Source organism: Tripterygium wilfordii, chromosome 18 (assembly GCF_013401445.1).
Source record: "Tripterygium wilfordii isolate XIE 37 chromosome 18, ASM1340144v1, whole genome shotgun sequence".
NCBI classification, from domain to species: Eukaryota; Viridiplantae; Streptophyta; class Magnoliopsida; order Celastrales; family Celastraceae; genus Tripterygium; species Tripterygium wilfordii.
Genome location: NC_052249.1, coordinates 6,863,327 through 6,882,076, shown reverse-complemented (window position 1 = coordinate 6,882,076; position 18,750 = coordinate 6,863,327).

Here is an 18,750-nt window from a genome sequence, read left to right as displayed (position 1 = left end):
TTCTAAGAATACTAAATAGAGTACAACGATCCACATTGATGCTTTGGAATTGCTCAACTCTCTCCATATACGAGCTTTTAACGTTTTTATGCAATTTCAAACATAACTTGGTCTATTCGCATCTTCACCTTACGAAACGTTGCAGGAAGGCTAAACTAGCCAGTTAGACTTCTAAGAATACCAAATAGAGTACAACGGTCCACATTGATGCTTTGGAATTGCGCAACTCTCTCCACATACTAGCTTTTCACGTTTTTGTGCAATTTCAAACATAACTTGGTCTATTCGCATCTTCACCTTACGAAACGTTGCACGAAGACTAAATGCGCAGGTTAGACTTCTAAAAACACTAAAAAGAGTACAACGGTCCGCATTGATGCTTTGGAATTTCTCAACTCTCTCTATAGATAAGCATGTCATGTTTTAGTGCAATTTCAAACATAACTTGCTCTATTCGCATCTTTACCTTACGAAACGTTGCACGAAGGCTAAACTAGCCAATTAGACTTCTAAGAATACTAAATGGAGTACAACGGTCCACATTGATTGTTTGGAATTTCTCAACTCTCTCCATATACGAGCTTTGCACGTTTTTATGCAATTTCAAACATAACTTGGTCTATTCGCATCTTTACCTTACGAAACGTTGCACGAAGGCTAAACTAGCCTGTTGGACTTCTAAGAATACTAAATAGAGTACAACGGTCCACATTGATGCTTTGGAATTGCTCAACTCTCTTCATATACGAGCTTTTCACGTTTTTATGCAATTTCAAACATAACCTGGTCTATTCGCATCTTTACCATATGAAACGTTGCACGAAGTCTAAACTAGCCCGTTAGACATCTAAGAATACTAAATAGAGTACAACGGTCCACATTGATGCTTTGGAATTGCTCAACTCTCTCCATATACGAGCTTTTCACGTTTTTGTGCAATTTCAAACATAACTTGGTCCATTCGCATCTTTACCTTACGAAACGTTGCACGAAGGCTAAATGAGCAAGTTAGACTTCTGAAAACCATAAAAACAGTATAACGGTCCATATTGATGCTTTGGAATTGCCCAACTCTCTCCATAGATAAGCATGTTATGTTTTAGTGCAATTTCAAACATAACTTGGTCTATTCGCATCTTTACCTTACGAAACGTTGCACGAAGGCTAAACTAGCCAATTAGACTTCTAAGAATACTAAATAGATTACAACGGTCCACATTGATGCTTTGCAATTGCTCAACTCTCTCCATATACGAGCTTTTCACGTTTTTATGCAATTTCAAACATAACTTGGTCCATTCGCATCTTTACCTTACGAAACGTTGCACGAAGGCTAAACTAGCCCGTTAGACTTCTAAGAATACTAAATAGAGTACAACGGTCCACATTGATGCTTTGGAATTGCTCAACTCTCTCCATATTCGAGCTTTTCACGTTTTTATGCAATTTCAAACATAACTTTGTCTATTCGCATCTTTACCTGACGAAACGTTGTACGAAGGCTAAACTAGGCAGTTAGACTTCTAAGAATAGTAAATAGTGTACAACGGTCCACATTGATGCGTTGGAATTGCTCAACTCTCTCCATATACAAACTTTTCACGTTTTTGTGCAATTTCAAACATAACTTGGTCTATTCGCATCTTTACCTTACGAAACGTTGCACGAAGTCTAAATGAGCAGGTTAGACTTCTAAAAACACTAAAAAGAGTAGACCGGTCCACATTGATGCTTTGGAATTGCTCAACTCTCTACATAGATAAGCATGTCGTGTTTTAGTGCAATTTCAAACATAACTTGGTCTATTCGCATCTTTACCTTACGAAACGTTGCACGAAGGCTAAACTAGCCAGTTAGACTTCTAAAAATACTAAATAGAGTACAACGGTCCACATTGATGCTTTAGAATTGCTCAACTCTCTCCATATACGAGCTTTTCACGTTTTATGCAATTTCAAACATAACTTGGTCTATTCGCATCTTTACCTTACGAAACGTTGCACGAAGACTAAACTAGCTAGTTAGACTTCTAAGAATACTAAATAGAGTACAACGGTCCACATTGATGCCTTGGAATTGCTCAACTCTCTCCATATACGAGCTTTTCACGTTTTATGTAATTTCAAACATAACTTAGTCTATTCGCATCTTTACCTTACGAAACGTTGCACGAAGGCTAAACTAGCCAGTTAGACTTCTAAGAATACTAAATAGAGTACAACGGTCCACATTGTTCCTTTGGAATTGCTCAACTCTCTCCATATACGAGCTTTTCACGTTTTTATGCAATTTCAAACATAACTTGGCCTATTCGCATCTTTACCTTACGAAACGTTGCACGAAGGCTAAACTAGCCAGTTAGACTTCAAAGAATACTAAATAGAGTACAACGGTCCACATTGATGCTTTGGAATTGCTCAACTCTCTCCATATACGAGCTTTTCACGTTTTTGTGTAATTTCAAACATAACTTGGTCTATTCGCATCTTTACCTTACGAAACGTTGCACGAACGCTAAATGAGCAGGTTAGACTTCTAAAAACACTAAAAAGAGAACAACGGACCACATTTATGCTTTGGAATTGCTCAACTCTCTCCATAGATAAGCATGTCATGTTTTAGTGCAATTTCAAACATAACTTGGTCTATTCACATCTTTACTTTACGAAACGTTGCACGAAGGCTAAACTAGCCAGCTAGACTTCTAAGAATTCTAAATAGAGTACAACGGTCCACATTGTTGCTTTGGAATTGCTCAACTCTCTCCATATACGAGCTTTTCACTTTTTTATGCAATTTCAAACATAACTTGGCCTAATCGCATCTTTACCTTATCAGACGTTGCACGAAGGCTAAACTAGCCAGTTAGACTTCTAAGAATACTAAATAGAGTACAACGGTCCACATTGATGCTTTGGAATAGCTCAACTCTCTCCATATACGAGCTTTTCACGTTTTCCTGTAATTTCAAACATAACTTGGTCTATTCGCATCTTTACCTTGCGAAACGTTGCACGAAGGCTAAACTAGCCGGTTAGACTTCTAAGAATACTAAATGGAGTACAACGGTCCACATTGATGCTTTGGAATTGCTCAACTCTCTCCATAGATAAGCATGTCACGTTTTAGTGCAATTTCAAACATAACTTGGTCTATTCACATCTTTACCTTACGAAACGTTGCACGAAGGCTAAACTAGCCAGTTAGACTTTAAAGAATAAGAAATAGAGTACAACGGTCAATATTGATGCTTTGAAATTGCTCAACTCTCTCCATAGATAAGCATGTCTTCTTTTAGTGTAGTTTCAAACATAACTTGGTGTATTCGCATCTTTACCTTACGAAATGTTGCACGAAGGCTAAACTAGCCAGTTAGACTTCTAAGAATACTAAATAGAGTACAACGATCCACATTGATGCTTTGGAATTGCTCAACTCTCTCCATATACGAGCTTTTAACGTTTTTATGCAATTTCAAACATAACTTGGTCTATTCGCATCTTCACCTTACGAAACGTTGCAGGAAGGCTAAACTAGCCAGTTAGACTTCTAAGAATACCAAATAGAGTACAACGGTCCACATTGATGCTTTGGAATTGCGCAACTCTCTCCACATACTAGCTTTTCACGTTTTTGTGCAATTTCAAACATAACTTGGTCTATTCGCATCTTCACCTTACGAAACGTTGCACGAAGACTAAATGCGCAGGTTAGACTTCTAAAAACACTAAAAAGAGTACAACGGTCCGCATTGATGCTTTGGAATTTCTCAACTCTCTCTATAGATAAGCATGTCATGTTTTAGTGCAATTTCAAACATAACTTGCTCTATTCGCATCTTTACCTTACGAAACGTTACACGAAGGCTAAACTAGCCAGTTAGACTTCTAGGAATACTAAATAGAGTACAACGGTCCACATTGATGCTTTGGAATTGCTCAACTCTCTCCATATATGAGCTTTTCACGTTTTTGTACAATTTCAAACATAACTTGGTCTATTCGCATCTTTACCTTACGAAACGTTGCACGAAGGCTAAACGAGCAGGTTAGACTTCTAAAAACACTAAAAAGAGTACAACGGTCCACATTGGTGCTTTGGAATTGCTCAACTCTCTCCGTGGATAATTATGTCACGTTTTAGTGCAATTTCAAACATAACTTGGTCTATTAACATCTTTACCTTACGAAACGTTGCACGAAGGCTAAACTAGCAGTTAGACTTCTAAGAATACTAAATAGAGAACAACGGTCCACATTGATGCTTTGGAATAGCTCAACTCTCTCCATATACGAGCTTTTCACGTTTTATGCAATTTCAAACATAACTTGGTCTATTCGCATCTTTACCTTACGAAACGTTGCACGAAGGCTATACTAGCTAATTAGACTTCTAAGAATACTAAATAGAGTACAACGGTCCACATTGTTCCTTTGGAATTGCTCAACTCTCTCCATATACGAGCTTTTCACGTTTTTATGCAATTTCAAACATAACTTGGCCTATTCGCATCTTTACCTTACGAAACGTTGCACGAAGGCTAAACTAGCCAGTTAGACTTCAAAGAATACTAAATAGAGTACAACGGTCCACATTGATGCTTTGGAATTGCTCAACTCTCTCCATATACGAGCTTTTCACGTTTTTGTGCAATTTTAAACATAACTTGGTCTATTCGCATGTTTACCTTACGAAACGTTACACGAAGGCTAAACTAGCCAGTTAGACTTCGAAGAATACTAAATAGAGTACAACGGTCCACATTGATGCTTTGGAATAGCTCAACTCTCCCCATATACGAGCTTTTCATGTTTTTATGCAATTTCAAACATAACTTGGTCTATTCGCATGTTTACCTTACGAAACGTTACACGAAGGCTAAACTAGCCAGTTAGACTTCTAGGAATACTAAATAGAGTACAACGGTCCACATTGATGCTTTGGAATTGCTCAACTCTCTCCATATATGAGCTTTTCACGTTTTTGTACAATTTCAAACATAACTTGGTCTATTCGCATCTTTACCTTACGAAACGTTGCACGAAGGCTAAACGAGCAGGTTAGACTTCTAAAAACACTAAAAAGAGTACAACGGTCCACATTGGTGCTTTGGAATTGCTCAACTCTCTCCGTGGATAATTATGTCACGTTTTAGTGCAATTTCAAACATAACTTGGTCTATTAACATCTTTACCTTACGAAACGTTGCACGAAGGCTAAACTAGCAGTTAGACTTCTAAGAATACTAAATAGAGAACAACGGTCCACATTGATGCTTTGGAATAGCTCAACTCTCTCCATATACGAGCTTTTCACGTTTTATGCAATTTCAAACATAACTTGGTCTATTCGCATCTTTACCTTACGAAACGTTGCACGAAGGCTATACTAGCTAATTAGACTTCTAAGAATACTAAATAGAGTACAACGGTCCACATTGATGCCTTGGAATTGCTCAACTCTCTCCATATACGAGCTTTTCACGTTTTATGTAATTTCAAACATAACTTGGTCTATTCGCATCTTTACCTTACGAAACGTTGCACGAAGGCTAAACTAGCCAGTTAGACTTCTAAGAATACTAAATAGAGTACAACGGTCCACATTGTTCCTTTGGAATTGCTCAACTCTCTCCATATACGAGCTTTTCACGTTTTTATGCAATTTCAAACATAACTTGGCCTATTCGCATCTTTACCTTACGAAACGTTGCACGAAGGCTAAACTAGCCAGTTAGACTTCAAAGAATACTAAATAGAGTACAACGGTCCACATTGATGCTTTGGAATTGCTCAACTCTCTCCATATACGAGCTTTTCACGTTTTTGTGCAATTTTAAACATAACTTGGTCTATTCGCATGTTTACCTTACGAAACGTTACACGATGGCTAAACTAGCCAGTTAGACTTCGAAGAATACTAAATAGAGTACAACGGTCCACATTGATGCTTTGGAATAGCTCAACTCTCCCCATATACGAGCTTTTCATGTTTTTATGCAATTTCAAACATAACTTGGTCTATTCGCATGTTTACCTTACGAAACGTTACACGAAGGCTAAACTAGCCAGTTAGACTTCTAGGAATACTAAATAGAGTACAACGGTCCACATTGATGCTTTGGAATTGCTCAACTCTCTCCATATATGAGCTTTTCACGTTTTTGTACAATTTCAAACATAACTTGGTCTATTCGCATCTTTACCTTACGAAACGTTGCACGAAGGCTAAACGAGCAGGTTAGACTTCTAAAAACACTAAAAAGAGTACAACGGTCCACATTGGTGCTTTGGAATTGCTCAACTCTCTGCGTGGATAATTATGTCACGTTTTAGTGCAATTTCAAACATAACTTGGTCTATTAACATCTTTACCTTACGAAACGTTGCACGAAGGCTAAACTAGCAGTTAGACTTCTAAGAATACTAAATAGAGAACAACGGTCCACATTGATGCTTTGGAATAGCTCAACTCTCTCCATATACGAGCTTTTCACGTTTTATGCAATTTCAAACATAACTTGGTCTATTCGCATCTTTACCTTACGAAACGTTGCACGAAGGCTATACTAGCTAATTAGACTTCTAAGAATACTAAATAGAGTACAACGGTCCACATTGATGCCTTGGAATTGCTCAACTCTCTCCATATACGAGCTTTTCACGTTTTATGTAATTTCAAACATAACTTGGTCTATTCGCATCTTTACCTTACGAAACGTTGCACGAAGGCTAAACTAGCAGTTAGACTTCTAAGAATACTAAATAGAGAACAACGGTCCACATTGATGCTTTGGAATAGCTCAACTCTCTCCATATACGAGCTTTTCACGTTTTATGCAATTTCAAACATAACTTGGTCTATTCGCATCTTTACCTTACGAAACGTTGCACGAAGGCTAAACTAGCAGTTAGACTTCTAAGAATACTAAATAGAGAACAACGGTCCACATTGATGCTTTGGAATAGCTCAACTCTCTCCATATACGAGCTTTTCACATTTTTGTGCAATTTTAAACATAACTTGGTCTATTCGCATGTTTACCTTACGAAACGTTACACGAAGGCTAAACTAGCCAGTTAGACTTCGAAGAATACTAAATAGAGTACAACGGTCCACATTGGTGCTTTGGAATAGCTCAACTCTCCCCATATACGAGCTTTTCATGTTTTTATGCAATTTCAAACATAACTTGGTCTATTCGCATGTTTACCTTACGAAACGTTACACGAAGGCTAAACTAGCCAGTTAGACTTCTAGGAATACTAAATAGAGTACAACGGTCCACATTGATGCTTTGGAATTGCTCAACTCTCTCCATATATGAGCTTTTCACGTTTTTGTACAATTTCAAACATAACTTGGTCTATTCGCATCTTTACCTTACGAAACGTTGCACGAAGGCTAAACGAGCAGGTTAGACTTCTAAAAACACTAAAAAGAGTACAACGGTCCACATTGGTGCTTTGGAATTGCTCAACTCTCTCCGTGGATAATTATGTCACGTTTTAGTGCAATTTCAAACATAACTTGGTCTATTAACATCTTTACCTTACGAAACGTTGCACGAAGGCTAAACTAGCAGTTAGACTTCTAAGAATACTAAATAGAGAACAACGGTCCACATTGATGCTTTGGAATAGCTCAACTCTCTCCATATACGAGCTTTTCACGTTTTATGCAATTTCAAACATAACTTGGCCTATTCGCATCTTTACCTTACGAAACGTTGCACGAAGGCTAAACTAGCCAGTTAGACTTCAAAGAATACTAAATAGAGTACAACGGTCCACATTGATGCTTTGGAATTGCTCAACTCTCTCCATATACGAGCTTTTCACGTTTTTGTGCAATTTTAAACATAACTTGGTCTATTCGCATGTTTACCTTACGAAACGTTACACGAAGGCTAAACTAGCCAGTTAGACTTCGAAGAATACTAAATAGAGTACAACGGTCCACATTGATGCTTTGGAATTGCTCAACTCTCTCCATATACGAGCTTTTCACGTTTTTGTGCAATTTTAAACATAACTTGGTCTATTCGCCTGTTTACCTTACGAAACGTTACACGAAGGCTAAACTAGCCAGTTAGACTTCGAAGAATACTAAATAGAGTACAACGGTCCACATTGATGCTTTGGAATAGCTCAACTCTCCCCATATACGAGCTTTTCATGTTTTTATGCAATTTCAAACATAACTTGGTCTATTCGCATGTTTACCTTACGAAACGTTACACGAAGGCTAAACTAGCCAGTTAGACTTCTAGGAATACTAAATAGAGTACAACGGTCCACATTGATGCTTTGGAATTGCTCAACTCTCTCCATATATGAGCTTTTCACGTTTTTGTACAATTTCAAACATAACTTGGTCTATTCGCATCTTTACCTTACGAAACGTTGCACGAAGGCTAAACGAGCAGGTTAGACTTCTAAAAACACTAAAAAGAGTACAACGGTCCACATTGGTGCTTTGGAATTGCTCAACTCTCTCCGTGGATAATTATGTCACGTTTTAGTGCAATTTCAAACATAACTTGGTCTATTAACATCTTTACCTTACGAAACGTTGCACGAAGGCTAAACTAGCAGTTAGACTTCTAAGAATACTAAATAGAGAACAACGGTCCACATTGATGCTTTGGAATAGCTCAACTCTCTCCATATACGAGCTTTTCACGTTTTATGCAATTTCAAACATAACTTGGTCTATTCGCATCTTTACCTTACGAAACGTTGCACGAAGGCTATACTAGCTAATTAGACTTCTAAGAATACTAAATAGAGTACAACGGTCCACATTGATGCCTTGGAATTGCTCAACTCTCTCCATATACGAGCTTTTCACGTTTTATGTAATTTCAAACATAACTTGGTCTATTCGCATCTTTACCTTACGAAACGTTGCACGAAGGCTAAACTAGCCAGTTAGACTTCTAAGAATACTAAATAGAGTACAACGGTCCACATTGTTCCTTTGGAATTGCTCAACTCTCTCCATATACGAGCTTTTCACGTTTTTATGCAATTTCAAACATATCTTGGCCTATTCGCATCTTTACCTTACGAAACGTTGCACGAAGGCTAAACTAGCCAGTTAGACTTCAAAGAATACTAAATAGAGTACAACGGTCCACATTGATGCTTTGGAATTGCTCAACTCTCTCCATATACGAGCTTTTCACGTTTTTGTGCAATTTTAAACATAACTTGGTCTATTCGCATGTTTACCTTACGAAACGTTACACGAAGGCTAAACTAGCCAGTTAGACTTCGAAGAATACTAAATAGAGTACAACGGTCCACATTGATGCTTTGGAATAGCTCAACTCTCCCCATATACGAGCTTTTCATGTTTTTATGCAATTTCAAACATAACTTGGTCTATTCGCATGTTTACCTTACGAAACGTTACACGAAGGCTAAACTAGCCAGTTAGACTTCTAGGAATACTAAATAGAGTACAACGGTCCACATTGATGCTTTGGAATTGCTCAACTCTCTCCATATATGAGCTTTTCACGTTTTTGTACAATTTCAAACATAACTTGGTCTATTCACATCTTTACCTTACGAAACGTTGCACGAAGGCTAAACGAGCAGGTTAGACTTCTAAAAACACTAAAAAGAGTACAACGGTCCACATTGGTGCTTTGGAATTGCTCAACTCTCTCCGTGGATAATTATGTATTGTTTTAGTGCAATTTCAAACATAACTTGGTCTATTAACATCTTTACCTTACGAAACGTTGCACGAAGGCTAAACTAGCAGTTAGACTTCTAAGAATACTAAATAGAGAACAACGTTCCACATTGATGCTTTGGAATAGCTCAACTCTCTCCATATACGAGCTTTTCACGTTTTATGCAATTTCAAACATAACTTGGTCTATTCGCATCTTTACCTTACGAAACGTTGCACGAAGGCTAAACTAGCTAGTTAGACTTCTAAGAATACTAAATAGAGTACAACGGTCCACATTGATGCCTTGGAATTGCTCAACTCTCTCCATATACGAGCTTTTCACGTTTTATGTAATTTCAAACATAACTTGGTCTATTCGCATCTTTACCTTACGAAACGTTGCACGAAGGCTAAACTAGCCAGTTAGACTTCTAAGAATACTAAATAGAGTACAACGGTCCACATTGTTCCTTTGGAATTGCTCAACTCTCTCCATATACGAGCTTTTCACGTTTTTATGCAATTTCAAACATAACTTGGCCTATTCGCATCTTTACCTTACGAAACGTTGCACGAAGGCTAAACTAGCCAGTTAGACTTCAAAGAATACTAAATAGAGTACAACGGTCCACATTGATGCTTTGGAATTGCTCAACTCTCTCCATATACGAGCTTTTCACGTTTTTGTGCAATTTTAAACATAACTTGGTCTATTCGCATGTTTACCTTACGAAACGTTACACGAAGGCTAAACTAGCCAGTTAGACTTCGAAGAATACTAAATAGAGTACAACGGTCCACATTGATGCTTTGGAATAGCTCAACTCTCCCCATATACGAGCTTTTCATGTTTTTATGCAATTTCAAACATAACTTGGTCTATTCGCATGTTTACCTTACGAAACGTTACACGAAGGCTAAACTAGCCAGTTAGACTTCTAGGAATACTAAATAGAGTACAACGGTCCACATTGATGCTTTGGAATTGCTCAACTCTCTCCATATATGAGCTTTTCACGTTTTTGTACAATTTCAAACATAACTTGGTCTATTCACATCTTTACCTTACGAAACGTTGCACGAAGGCTAAACGAGCAGGTTAGACTTCTAAAAACACTAAAAAGAGTACAACGGTCCACATTGGTGCTTTGGAATTGCTCAACTCTCTCCGTGGATAATTATGTATTGTTTTAGTGCAATTTCAAACATAACTTGGTCTATTAACATCTTTACCTTACGAAACGTTGCACGAAGGCTAAACTAGCAGTTAGACTTCTAAGAATACTAAATAGAGAACAACGTTCCACATTGATGCTTTGGAATTGCTCAACTCTCTTCATATACGAGCTTTTCACGTTTTTATGCAATTTCAAACATAACCTGGTCTATTCGCATCTTTACCATATGAAACGTTGCACGAAGGCTAAACTAGCTAGTTAGACTTCTAAGAATACTAAATAGAGTACAACGGTCCACATTGATGCCTTGGAATTGCTCAACTCTCTCCATATACGAGCTTTTCACGTTTTATGTAATTTCAAACATAACTTGGTCTATTCGCATCTTTACCTTACGAAACGTTGCACGAAGGCTAAACTAGCCAGTTAGACTTCTAAGAATACTAAATAGAGTACAACGGTCCACATTGTTCCTTTGGAATTGCTCAACTCTCTCCATATACGAGCTTTTCACGTTTTTATGCAATTTCAAACATAACTTGGCCTATTCGCATCTTTACCTTACGAAACGTTGCACGAAGGCTAAACTAGCCAGTTAGACTTCAAAGAATACTAAATAGAGTACAACGGTCCACATTGATGCTTTGGAATTGCTCAACTCTCTCCATATACGAGCTTTTCACGTTTTTGTGCAATTTTAAACATAACTTGGTCTATTCGCATGTTTACCTTACGAAACGTTACACGAAGGCTAAACTAGCCAGTTAGACTTCGAAGAATACTAAATAGAGTACAACGGTCCACATTGATGCTTTGGAATTGCTCAACTCTCTCCATATACGAGCTTTTCACGTTTTTGTGCAATTTTAAACATAACTTGGTCTATTCGCCTGTTTACCTTACGAAACGTTACACGAAGGCTAAACTAGCCAGTTAGACTTCGAAGAATACTAAATAGAGTACAACGGTCCACATTGATGCTTTGGAATAGCTCAACTCTCCCCATATACGAGCTTTTCATGTTTTTATGCAATTTCAAACATAACTTGGTCTATTCGCATGTTTACCTTACGAAACGTTACACGAAGGCTAAACTAGCCAGTTAGACTTCTAGGAATACTAAATAGAGTACAACGGTCCACATTGATGCTTTGGAATTGCTCAACTCTCTCCATATATGAGCTTTTCACGTTTTTGTACAATTTCAAACATAACTTGGTCTATTCGCATCTTTACCTTACGAAACGTTGCACGAAGGCTAAACGAGCAGGTTAGACTTCTAAAAACACTAAAAAGAGTACAACGGTCCACATTGGTGCTTTGGAATTGCTCAACTCTCTCCGTGGATAATTATGTCACGTTTTAGTGCAATTTCAAACATAACTTGGTCTATTAACATCTTTACCTTACGAAACGTTGCACGAAGGCTAAACTAGCAGTTAGACTTCTAAGAATACTAAATAGAGAACAACGGTCCACATTGATGCTTTGGAATAGCTCAACTCTCTCCATATACGAGCTTTTCACGTTTTATGCAATTTCAAACATAACTTGGTCTATTCGCATCTTTACCTTACGAAACGTTGCACGAAGGCTATACTAGCTAATTAGACTTCTAAGAATACTAAATAGAGTACAACGGTCCACATTGATGCCTTGGAATTGCTCAACTCTCTCCATATACGAGCTTTTCACGTTTTATGTAATTTCAAACATAACTTGGTCTATTCGCATCTTTACCTTACGAAACGTTGCACGAAGGCTAAACTAGCCAGTTAGACTTCTAAGAATACTAAATAGAGTACAACGGTCCACATTGTTCCTTTGGAATTGCTCAACTCTCTCCATATACGAGCTTTTCACGTTTTTATGCAATTTCAAACATATCTTGGCCTATTCGCATCTTTACCTTACGAAACGTTGCACGAAGGCTAAACTAGCCAGTTAGACTTCAAAGAATACTAAATAGAGTACAACGGTCCACATTGATGCTTTGGAATTGCTCAACTCTCTCCATATACGAGCTTTTCACGTTTTTGTGCAATTTTAAACATAACTTGGTCTATTCGCATGTTTACCTTACGAAACGTTACACGAAGGCTAAACTAGCCAGTTAGACTTCGAAGAATACTAAATAGAGTACAACGGTCCACATTGATGCTTTGGAATAGCTCAACTCTCCCCATATACGAGCTTTTCATGTTTTTATGCAATTTCAAACATAACTTGGTCTATTCGCATGTTTACCTTACGAAACGTTACACGAAGGCTAAACTAGCCAGTTAGACTTCTAGGAATACTAAATAGAGTACAACGGTCCACATTGATGCTTTGGAATTGCTCAACTCTCTCCATATATGAGCTTTTCACGTTTTTGTACAATTTCAAACATAACTTGGTCTATTCACATCTTTACCTTACGAAACGTTGCACGAAGGCTAAACGAGCAGGTTAGACTTCTAAAAACACTAAAAAGAGTACAACGGTCCACATTGGTGCTTTGGAATTGCTCAACTCTCTCCGTGGATAATTATGTATTGTTTTAGTGCAATTTCAAACATAACTTGGTCTATTAACATCTTTACCTTACGAAACGTTGCACGAAGGCTAAACTAGCAGTTAGACTTCTAAGAATACTAAATAGAGAACAACGTTCCACATTGATGCTTTGGAATAGCTCAACTCTCTCCATATACGAGCTTTTCACGTTTTATGCAATTTCAAACATAACTTGGTCTATTCGCATCTTTACCTTACGAAACGTTGCACGAAGGCTAAACTAGCTAGTTAGACTTCTAAGAATACTAAATAGAGTACAACGGTCCACATTGATGCCTTGGAATTGCTCAACTCTCTCCATATACGAGCTTTTCACGTTTTATGTAATTTCAAACATAACTTGGTCTATTCGCATCTTTACCTTACGAAACGTTGCACGAAGGCTAAACTAGCCAGTTAGACTTCTAAGAATACTAAATAGAGTACAACGGTCCACATTGTTCCTTTGGAATTGCTCAACTCTCTCCATATACGAGCTTTTCACGTTTTTATGCAATTTCAAACATAACTTGGCCTATTCGCATCTTTACCTTACGAAACGTTGCACGAAGGCTAAACTAGCCAGTTAGACTTCAAAGAATACTAAATAGAGTACAACGGTCCACATTGATGCTTTGGAATTGCTCAACTCTCTCCATATACGAGCTTTTCACGTTTTTGTGCAATTTTAAACATAACTTGGTCTATTCGCATGTTTACCTTACGAAACGTTACACGAAGGCTAAACTAGCCAGTTAGACTTCGAAGAATACTAAATAGAGTACAACGGTCCACATTGATGCTTTGGAATAGCTCAACTCTCCCCATATACGAGCTTTTCATGTTTTTATGCAATTTCAAACATAACTTGGTCTATTCGCATGTTTACCTTACGAAACGTTACACGAAGGCTAAACTAGCCAGTTAGACTTCTAGGAATACTAAATAGAGTACAACGGTCCACATTGATGCTTTGGAATTGCTCAACTCTCTCCATATATGAGCTTTTCACGTTTTTGTACAATTTCAAACATAACTTGGTCTATTCACATCTTTACCTTACGAAACGTTGCACGAAGGCTAAACGAGCAGGTTAGACTTCTAAAAACACTAAAAAGAGTACAACGGTCCACATTGGTGCTTTGGAATTGCTCAACTCTCTCCGTGGATAATTATGTATTGTTTTAGTGCAATTTCAAACATAACTTGGTCTATTAACATCTTTACCTTACGAAACGTTGCACGAAGGCTAAACTAGCAGTTAGACTTCTAAGAATACTAAATAGAGAACAACGTTCCACATTGATGCTTTGGAATTGCTCAACTCTCTTCATATACGAGCTTTTCACGTTTTTATGCAATTTCAAACATAACCTGGTCTATTCGCATCTTTACCATATGAAACGTTGCACGAAGGCTAAACTAGCTAGTTAGACTTCTAAGAATACTAAATAGAGTACAACGGTCCACATTGATGCCTTGGAATTGCTCAACTCTCTCCATATACGAGCTTTTCACGTTTTATGTAATTTCAAACATAACTTGGTCTATTCGCATCTTTACCTTACGAAACATTGCACGAAGGCTAAACTAGCCAGTTAGACTTCTAAGAATACTAAATAGAGTACAACGGTCCACATTGTTCCTTTGGAATTGCTCAACTCTCTCCATATACGAGCTTTTCACGTTTTTATGCAATTTCAAACATAACTTGGCCTATTCGCATCTTTACCTTACGAAACGTTGCACGAAGGCTAAACTAGCCAGTTAGACTTCAAAGAATACTAAATAGAGTACAACGGTCCACATTGATGCTTTGGAATTGCTCAACTCTCTCCATATACGAGCTTTTCACGTTTTTGTGCAATTTTAAACATAACTTGGTCTATTCGCATGTTTACCTTACGAAACGTTACACGAAGGCTAAACTAGCCAGTTAGACTTCAAAGAATACTAAATAGAGTACAACGGTCCACATTGATGCTTTGGAATTGCTCAACTCTCTCCATATACGAGCTTTTCACGTTTTTGTGTAATTTCAAACATAACTTGGTCTATTCGCATCTTTACCTTACGAAACGTTGCACGAACGCTAAATGAGCAGGTTAGACTTCTAAAAACACTAAAAAGAGAACAACGGACCACATTTATGCTTTGGAATTGCTCAACTCTCTCCATAGATAAGCATGTCATGTTTTAGTGCAATTTCAAACATAACTTGGCCTATTCGCATCTTTACGTTACAAAACGTTGCACGAAGGCTAAACTAGCCAGCTAGACTTCTAAGAATACTAAATAGAGTACAACGGTCCACATTGTTGCTTTGGAATTGCTCAACTCTCTCCATATACGAGCTTTTCACTTTTTTATGCAATTTCAAACATAACTTGGCCTAATCGCATCTTTACCTTATCAGACGTTGCACGAAGGCTAAACTAGCCAGTTAGACTTCTAAGAATACCAAATAGAGTACAACGGTCCACATTGTTCCTTTGGAATTGCTCAACTCTCTCCATATACGAGCTTTTCACGTTTTTATGCAATTTCAAACATAACTTGGCCTATTCGCATCTTTACCTTACGAAACGTTGCACGAAGGCTAAACTAGCCAGTTAGACTTCAAAGAATACTAAATAGAGTACAACGGTCCACATTGATGCTTTGGAATTGCTCAACTCTCTCCATATACGAGCTTTTCACGTTTTTGTGCAATTTTAAACATAACTTGGTCTATTCGCATGTTTACCTTACGAAACGTTACACGAAGGCTAAACTAGCCAGTTAGACTTCAAAGAATACTAAATAGAGTACAACGGTCCACATTGATGCTTTGGAATTGCTCAACTCTCTCCATATACGAGCTTTTCACGTTTTTGTGTAATTTCAAACATAACTTGGTCTATTCGCATCTTTACCTTACGAAACGTTGCACGAACGCTAAATGAGCAGGTTAGACTTCTAAAAACACTAAAAAGAGAACAACGGACCACATTTATGCTTTGGAATTGCTCAACTCTCTCCATAGATAAGCATGTCATGTTTTAGTGCAATTTCAAACATAACTTGGCCTATTCGCATCTTTACGTTACAAAACGTTGCACGAAGGCTAAACTAGCCAGCTAGACTTCTAAGAATACTAAATAGAGTACAACGGTCCACATTGTTGCTTTGGAATTGCTCAACTCTCTCCATATACGAGCTTTTCACTTTTTTATGCAATTTCAAACATAACTTGGCCTAATCGCATCTTTACCTTATCAGACGTTGCACGAAGGCTAAACTAGCCAGTTAGACTTCTAAGAATACTAAATAGAGTACAACGGTCCACATTGATGCTTTGGAATAGCTCAACTCTCTCCATATACGAGCTTTTCACGTTTTCCTGTAATTTCAAACATAACTTGGTCTATTCGCATCTTTACTTTACGAAACGTTGCACGAAGGCTAAACTAGCCTGTTAGACTTCTAAGAATACTAAATAGAGTACAACGGTCCACATTGTTGCTTTGGAATTGCTCAACTCTCTCCATATACAAGCTTTTCACTTTTTTATGCAATTTCAAACATAACTTGGCCTAATCGCATCTTTACCTTATCAGACGTTGCACGAAGGCTAAACTAGCCAGTTAGACTTCTAAGAATACCAAATATAGTACAACGGTCCACATTGATGCTTTGGAATTGCGCAACTCTCTCCACATACTAGCTTTTCACGGTTTTGTGCAATTTCAAACATAACTTGGTCTATTCGCATCTTCACCTTACGAAACGTTGCACGAAGACTAAATGCGTAGGTTAGACTTCTAAAAACACTAAAAAGAGTACAATGGTCCACATTGATGCTTTGGAATTTCTCAACTCTCTCTATAGATAAGCATGTCATGTTTTAGTGCAATTTCAAACATAACTTGCTCTATTCGCATCTTTACCTTACGAAACGTTGCACGAAGGCTAAACTAGCCAATTAGACTTCTAAGAATACTAAATGGAGTACAACGGTCCACATTGATTGTTTGGAATTTCTCAACTCTCTCCATATACGAGCTTTGCACGTTTTTATGCAATTTCAAACATAACTTGGTCTATTCGCATCTTTACCTTACGAAACGTTGCACGAAGGCTAAACTAGCCTGTTGGAGTTCTAAGAATACTAAATAGAGTACAACGGTCCACATTGATGCTTTGGAATTGCTCAACTCTCTTCATATACGAGCTTTTCACGTTTTTATGCAATTTCAAACATAACCTGGTCTATTCGCATCTTTACCATATGAAACGTTGCACGAAGTCTAAACTAGCCCGTTAGACTTCTAAGAATACTAAATAGAGTACAACGGTCCACATTGATGCTTTGGAATTGCTCAACTCTCTCCATATACGAGCTTTTCACGTTTTTGTGCAATTTCAAACATAACTTGGTCCATTCGCATCTTTACCTTACGAAACGTTGCACGAAGGCTAAACGAGCAGGTTAGACTTCTAAAAACCATAAAAACAGTATAACGGTCCATATTGATGCTTTGGAATTGCCCAACTCTCTCCATAGATAAGCATGTCATGTTTTAGTGCAATTTCAAACATAACTTGGTCTATTCGCATCTTTACCTTACGAAACGTTGCACGAAGGCTAAACTAGCCAATTAGACTTCTAAGAATACTAAATAGATTACAACGGTCCACATTGATGCTTTGGAATTGCTCAACTCTCTCCATATACGAGCTTTTCACGTTTTTATGCAATTTCAAACATAACTTGGTCCATTCGCATCTTTACCTTACGAAACGTTGCACGAAGGCTAAACTAGCCCGTTAGACTTCTAAGAATACTAAATAGAGTACAACGGTCCACAATGATGCTTTGGAATTGCTCAACTCTCTCCATATTCGAGCTTTTCACGTTTTTATGCAATTTCAAACATAACTTGGTCTATTCGCATCTTTACCTTACGAAACGTTGCACGAAGCCTAAATGAGCAGGTTAGACTTCCAAAAACACTAAAAACAGTACAACGGTCCACATTGATGCTTTGGAATTGCCCAGCTCTCTCCATATATGAGCTTTTCACGTTTTTGTACAATTCTAAACATAACTTGGTCTGTTCGCATCTTTACCTTACGAAACGTTGCACGAAGGCTAAATGAGCAGGTTCGACTTCTAAGAACACTAAATAGAGTACAGCGGTCCACATTGATGCTTTGGAATTCCTCAACTCTCTCCATATACGAGCTTTTCACGTTTTTGTGCAATTCCAAACATAACTTGGTCTATTCGCATCTTTACCTTACGAAATGTTGCACGAAGGCTAAACTCGTACGTTAGACTTCTAAGAATACTAAATATAGT